The sequence below is a fragment of the Manis javanica genome, chromosome 9 (assembly GCF_040802235.1).
Source record: "Manis javanica isolate MJ-LG chromosome 9, MJ_LKY, whole genome shotgun sequence".
In the NCBI taxonomy this organism is placed as follows: Eukaryota; Metazoa; Chordata; class Mammalia; order Pholidota; family Manidae; genus Manis; species Manis javanica.
Window position 1 is genome coordinate 90,174,214 of NC_133164.1, and position 7,821 is coordinate 90,182,034.

The following is a 7,821-nucleotide window of genomic DNA, read 5'->3' on the forward strand; positions in this document are numbered from 1 at the left end:
CATCAAACTGAAGGTAGAAAATGCACTGATTTTCTTGCATAAAAACTGTACCTCAATAATCTACATTTAAACTTTCAAAACAGCAAAGTATAAAACACTAATAACTTTTCTCTTTGCAGAAAAGAGCCAGTATTGCAAGTGCTGTGACCCCAGTACTCATCTCCAGGTCTTCCTAACCCCCACCAAACCCACTTCAAGTATAACCTCTACTCCATCTTCCCTCAAGCTAAGTCAACCCATAGAACATTTATTTCTGGTATCTGGTGATTATTATGGCCCTACTCTGTAATATTCTTAATGTTTTATTTTGTAATATATATTTACACAAAGTTAAAAACAAAAAGTGAAAGGATATGAGGTAGGCATATGAGGGAGAACTGCCTATCAGTCCTAGAGTACCTTTCATCCCCACCCTCCCCAGCCTCAAAGCAATAACTGCTAATAATTTCTCATCTCCCCAGGGATGATCTAAGCCTACACAAATTTGTGTGTCCATCCCTGCTTTTTTTTCTCCCAAGTAGTAGCATATCAGACAGACCATTTTATACCTTTCTCTTTTCACTTAATTCTAAATCTTAAATATACCAATAAATATATCAATATTTATATATCTGCTTCATTCTTGTATGGATGTACCAATCTATTTATAGTCCTATGTTGATGCATATTCATCTGTCTGTACATTCATTTTAAATAGGAATTATTCTTAAGTTAGGGAAGTTTAATTTACTTTCTCATTTGGCTAAAATTTAGCATCTGCTCATTACTTCTTATAATACAAAGTTCAGATTGTATAGAATCAAGATATCTTCAACAAATAAAATCCCCACTTTGCTAGTATCACCCCAAATTTAGAAACCTATTCATTTTGCCCAATAGAACTTTCTATGATGATGGAAATATTCTCTACCTGCACTGTCCAAAGTGGTAGCCACATGTGACTACTGAGCACTTGCAATGTGGCGAGTTAAAATGAGGAACTGAATTTTTTATTTAATTCCAATTAGTTTGAATGTAAATAGCATATATGTCTAGTAGTTATCATACTGAATATAGTTCTAGTGGAGAAAAATAACAGAATGTAGAATTTCCAGAACTTAACATTCATAAGAGTAAGGATACAATCCAAAATTACTTGACATATGAGGAAGCAAGAAAATGAACACACTCTCAAAAGAAATTAATTAAAAGGCAAAAACTGTAAAGTAAATATACTATCTACAAAAGACAGAAAATAAAGATATACACAGGTTGAAAGAAAATGGACAGAAAAAGAGACACTATAGAAACAGCATATGAAGGCCTGAATGGTTATATTAGTATCAGGCAGATAGATTTCAGAACAAAATTTTTACAGGAGATAAAAAGGGCTACCACATAATGATACAAGGGTCATTTAATCAAGAAGATAGCAAACATAGGTATGTATGTGATCAACAACAGAGCACAAAAACAATGCCATAAGCACAGCTGAAGATTTTAATACCCCTCTCTCAGCAATTGATACAATTAGTCAAAAATCAGCAAAGACACAGAAGATCTGAACAAAGGTACCACCCACCATGACTGAGTATTTATGGAATACTACACCTAACAATAGCAAAATACACATTTTCAATGCATTTACTAGGATAATCCATACATAAAGCCATCAAGCAGGTCTCAATAAATCTGACATGATACAAATCCTCTAGGATTTATTCAATGATCAAAATGGAATTAAATTATAACTCAAAAACAAGGTAATCAGGAGAACCCCAACTATCTGGAATTTAAACAACATACTTATAAATATTCATTGATTAATAAAAGCAACTACAAAAGAATCAGAAAATATTCTGAACTGGATAATGAAAATACAATAAGCCAAAATTAGTAGGATAAAATTTAAATAGCTAAAAAGGAGGAAATACAACTTCATTTTGGGTAAAATGGCTCTGTTAGTAAAGACAACAGGTCTAAATCAATAAACTCAGTTTCAAATGTTAAATGATATGAGAGCAAATTAAACCTAAAACATGGAGAAATTTTTTAAAAAGAAAAAAAAACAATAGAAAACAAAAACAACAATAAATTTCAATAAAATTAAGAGCTGGTTCTTTGAAAAGATCGATAAAGTTGATAAACAGTTAGCCAGGCTGATTTAGGAAAGAGAAAAGACACAAATTACCAATATAAAAAATGAAAGAGGGTACACATTGCCTATCACACAAACATTAAAAACCTAAGAAGGAAATGTTATTAATGATGTTTGATAACCTAAAGAAATTTCTTGAAAAGTAAAAATTACGAACATCAACCAAAGAATAAATAGAAGATCTGAATAGTTGTATAGCAGTTGAAAAAATTAAATTTTTAATTACAATCCTTGACACATAAAACACCTTCTGGTTCATGTGACTTCTCAGTGAATTCTATCAAGCCTTATAAACCTAATCCTACACAAACTCTTCCAGAAAACTGAAAGGGAATATTTTCCAATTTACTATGTAAGACTGACTATGTTATATACTCTGATTCTAAAACTAGAGAAAAATATCACAAGAAAAATATAAACCAATAACCATCATGAACACAGAAGCAAATATCCTTAAACTATTAGCAAACAGTATATTTAAATGGTAACGTATCATGACTAGCTGGGATTTATCCCAGCAATATAAGATTGGTTTAACTCCCTAATATCTATCAATGTATTTAATCACATCAATAGAGCAAATAAGTAAAACCCTGAGATCATTTCAGTGATATGGAAAAAGCATTTAATGAAATTCAATGTATTTTCATAATGAGGGCTCTCAGTAAACTAGGAAATTTAAAGAATTTCTTGAACCAGATGAATGGCATCTATGAAAAATCTATAGCTAATAACTCAGTGATGAAAAGCTCAATGCAATGCTTTGTACCTAACATAACAAAATAAGGATGTCAACTCTCACCAATTATATTTAAAACTGTATTGGAGGTCAATTCTAGCACAATAAAGCAAGGATAAGAAAGGAAAGGCATAAGTATTGTAAAGAAATATAACAATCCTTATTTACAGAAAACATGACTGCATAGGTAGGAGACTCTGAGGAATTCATAAAAGAGCTACAAGAACGAATGACTTTAGCAAACTTGCAGGACTTTAGGTAAATACTGAAAAAAGATTTTTGTACTTGTATATAATATCAGCAAAACAGAGCATGAAAATTTGAAGTCTATCATGGTAGCTTCAAAAAATAAATGCTTAAGAATTTAGCAAAAAACTAAAAAAGGAAATGGAGGAAAATTTCAATGAAGGAGAGATACGCAATTCCATAGCTTGAAGGTCTCAATATTCCTAAAATAACAATCCTTGCCATAAACTTCCAAAGAGTCAATACAATCCCAATCAAAAGCAACAATTCCACAACACTGGAAGACCAAAGACATACAACTAATTGAAAAGCATTTATTCGAGAAAATCTGAATCTTATTAAGAACAGCAGGTGTTGGTGTAGTTTTAGCCTGGGTCCATTCCACTGCCCCCTAACTCTGTGGCACAATCATACTAAGATGGATCGTACCAAGCTTTGAATATTGGGGCTGACTTTAGTCAGAGCAGGGCCTTGAAAACTCCAAGTCTGGGGCATTGCCAGAAAAACACAGCAATCTCAGTGCGACAATCAGGAATGGCCGACACCACAGCACAAGAGATCTGAATATCTGAATATTGCTGGGAGCACGCAACAAACTGGAAAATGACCAGAAATGTTACAGCTCTTTAAAGATGTCCAGAAACTAAAACTTTTGTATTTAAAGAATTAAAAAATATAATGATGACAGTTCATCAAATAGAAAATGTTAACAAGAAGAGGCAAGTTATAAAAAAAAAAACAGATGGAAATTCTGGTGTTGAAAATTACAAAAACTGAAATGAAAAATCCATTAAGAGAAAGAGAGACACAACAGAAAATCTGAGATGGCAGAAGGAAGAAACCATTGTATGGAACTATCACATGTGTCAACAGACAAGGGAGTCCCAGAAGAAGAGAGGAAGAAAGGATGAAAAAATATTTGAAGAAATAATGGTTGAAACCACACTAGTTGGGATGAGGATCTAATAATGTATATAACTGCTGAATCACTATGTTGTATACTTAAAATCAATATAATATTGTCAATCAACTATACTTCATTAAAAAATATGAGAAAACAAAAGCACAAGTGAAAAAAGAAAAAATAAATTGAAATATTTCAAAATTACAAATGTCTATGCATTAAAGGGCATTATCAACAAAATGAAAGGGTGCCCTACAGAATGGGAGAATATATTTACAAACAGCATGCTGATAAGGGGTTAATATCCAAAATATACAAAGAACTCCTCCAACTCAACAACAACAAAAAACAACCCAGTTAAAAGATGGGCAAAGGACGTAGGCATTTCTTAATATATACAAATACTCAATAGGCACATGAAAAGATGCTCAACATCACTCATCATTAGGGAAATGGAAGTCAAACTACAATTAAATATTACTTCACACTCATTAGGATGGCCAATACAAAAAGAAAAGAAAAGAAAAGAACAGAGGTGTTGGTTGGGACAAGGAGAATTGAAATTGAAGCCCTTGTGCACTGTGGGTATGAATATAAACACTACAGCTGCTATGGAAGACAGTCTGGGAATTTCAGAAAAAACTGAAAATAGACTACCATATGATCCAGCGATTCCACTCCTATCTATATATCCAAAAGCACTGAAAACAGGATCTTGAAGAGGTATTTGCATGCACCTGTTCAGTGAACATTATTCACAATAACCAAGAGGTGGAAGCAATCTAAACATCTGTTGATGGATGAATGGAAAAAGAAAATGTGGTATATACACACAATTGAGTATTATTTAACTTTAGAAAAGAAATATTGTCACATGCATGAACCTTGAGGATATTATGCAAAGTGAAATATGCCAGTCATAAAAGGCAAATACTGCATGATTCTCCTTATAAGAGGTATCTAAAGTGGTTTAAGTCATAGAAACAGAAAGTAGAATGGTGGAGAAGGACAATGAAGTGGTTGCCTGTGTGATCAGGCTGGACTGCTGGAGACTGCGACCAAGTCTGTGACTCCCACCAGAAGACCCACTGGTCTTCTGAGAGTGTTCACACTGAGGAAGGTTGGCACTGTGCCCCCCAAAACAGATGGGTGGCCACAGCATGCTGACAGCCTTTAAGGACCTAAGTGGGAGACCAGAAAGTTTGTCTAGGCTCCAGTCTTAGACTAATCTCTAAAGAGGAAAAACTCACTTATTCTCCTGGTTGGTAAAAGTAAAACAGCCAGAAGTGAACACAGAGAACCTAAGAATCCTGATTTCAACATAGAGTTTAAATCTTAGCACCATTCAACTTCCATTATCCCACTATACCCATGTACGAATACATGCATATGCACATGCATATATACATGAGAACACATACATACAGACACATACAAAACACTAAGGGCTCTGTATAAATGCTTTTGGATAGCTCATCTCTCATCCCACAATATGTGGAGATTAACAAAAGTGGATTATATTTTTAAAACAGAGATTCCACAATTTGTGTTATCAAATAAAAACTTATTTTTTGTTCACAACTTGTTACTTGTTGTCAAATAAAAATCTATACAAGTGTTTTCTACCCCAAGATGTTACAGAACAGTGTATACAAATGGTTTGGGGCAATTACTTGCAGAACTGATCTCACAGTTTTAACAAAAGACGCGCATATATTCCTAAGGGGCATACTGCTTGAGTTAGATGTTTGCATCCCTGGTGATAAATATTATGAACTGCGTCAGGCCTTCAAAATAAATATTAAATTATCAAGGCAAAAGGAAAAGAGGTAAGTGAAAACTTCTCTTTCAAATTTAGATACTGTAATAAAGGTAAAGCCCCACGATACTTAGTGTTTCCTATACCATGAAAGGACTCCATGTTCTAACACTACCCAGAGTAATCTACAGCCAAAAAGTCTTGAACTCTAAAGGAAAAATGACAGACTTTCAAGGCTGACACATCTAGACTGAAATACTTGACTGATAAAAAGTCATAATTAAGTTGTGACAGTTCTGAATCTTTCATCTAGAAATACTAATGAACATTAAAAAATGATCTAACATGCACTTAAGTATTGTTAGGGGCAGTAATGAAAACACAGCGCTACAGGGTCACAGAAACAGAAGAAATGCCACACTGCTCAGATCAACAATGAACACCATTTATGGTCCTGACAATATTGTTTGGGGATATTTATAAGAAAGATATCAGTTGTGGGTTTCAAAGACAATTTCCTCAAAGCCCTGAATGAATTTCCAAAAAAAAAAGATTACCCTAAGTTTATTTTATACAAGCATATGTACATAAATATAGAGGGCATACTTGCAAATGCAAAAGAAATTATGTTCTCTAAAACAGGTAATTCTACAAAATAACTGAACTCCAAAGCGCACAGAAAGTTAGAAGAAGATTTTTTATGTGTGTTCTGTGACAATTCAAAAGTTAAATCCCTCCTAAGTCCTTCCTGGTTCAATATTCAAAACAAAAATACTGTAATTCTATGATTAAGTAAGAAAAAGTTTCTCCTACTGTTTTCTGTACAAACTTGGTCACCTAAGTGTTAAACCATCAACATAAAAGACAAGATTGTTACGAGTGAATGACTAATAAAGTCCAGCAGTACAAGAGTTGTTTACATTATAAGATCCAAGAATAATTAAATCACATATATTTCAGAAACTGAAAAAAAATTTTTTTAGTAAAAATAGAACACCTGAGAATAATTCTTTCTGGTGTTACAATTTAAAAAAACATCCCAGCCTACCTTCCAGAGAGGGCCTTATTGTTTCAATTGAAATCATTTTTTAATTAAAAATGCCATCTGTGTATTTCAAGAATTTAAAAATTTTCCTAAAACTTATTAATGCAAGCCATTACTACATACCTTATTACCAATAAGAATGTGTTTCATTTCAGCCCCATGGGCAAGGTCAAGGGGTTTCTGATCTGTGTAAAATACAAGGGAAAAAAGCCATCAAGAGTTTACCGGTATTGTGAAATTGATGCTGTGACTGCAGCACGTGATATTCTTTCATTATTCAGTCAACTACACCTTTTTCTTCTTCCAAATTACCTACCTGAAGTTGCCATCTCAATTTTTTTTCTACCCAAAATATGTTCAGTGGGATGGTTTCCCGTCTAAAGGAGCATCCTCGTTTTCGCCCTGTAGACTGGCAGAGCACAGTGGAGCGGCCAAAGCACAAAATTACCGTTTGTGCGTGGCTAGAGACGGTGGTGATGTTATAGCATCTTGGGCATTTCACATCCATTAAATAGGAACTGGGGCTCCGCTCTTCTTGTGTTTCCTCTTCTCTCCTTCTGGAGGGCACTGAAGGAGATCCTTTGCAAGAGGCATGTTCTCACTGGCAGGTCGTCACTGCCGGGAAGGTGCCGTCTCAGTTCCTTAAGGCTTCCTTTACGGAAGCTACCTTGTTTGAAGGTGGGGGAGTAGGGGGTTGCCACTTTTCTTGCCTGTTTTCACATGACCACAATTATATGTGGTTTTTCTTATTGGAATAAGTTGATTAAGTAGCTATTAAACCAGAAATCAAGTTAACCTCAGAACACTCTGTACACATTCTGTTATCATTCAAGTTTAAGTAAAAAGACTGTATTAGCTTCATGTTGCTGCTGTAAAATTACCATAGACTTAGTGGCTTGGAACAATACAAATTATTTCTCTTATAATTCAGGATGTCAGACATCTAAAATAAGTTTCACTGGGCTAAAAATTCAAGGTGTTTTCAGGACTG

The 7,821-nt window shown here is 34.0% G+C and overlaps 1 pseudogene; it reads right to left on the reverse strand.

Annotated features, from left to right (window-relative positions):
* Window positions 1-3,580: 3,580 nt before the first annotated feature.
* On the reverse strand, window positions 3,581-7,430 carry LOC108388332 (small ribosomal subunit protein eS27-like; annotated as a pseudogene).
* Between the last annotated feature and the right edge of the window lie 391 nt (window positions 7,431-7,821).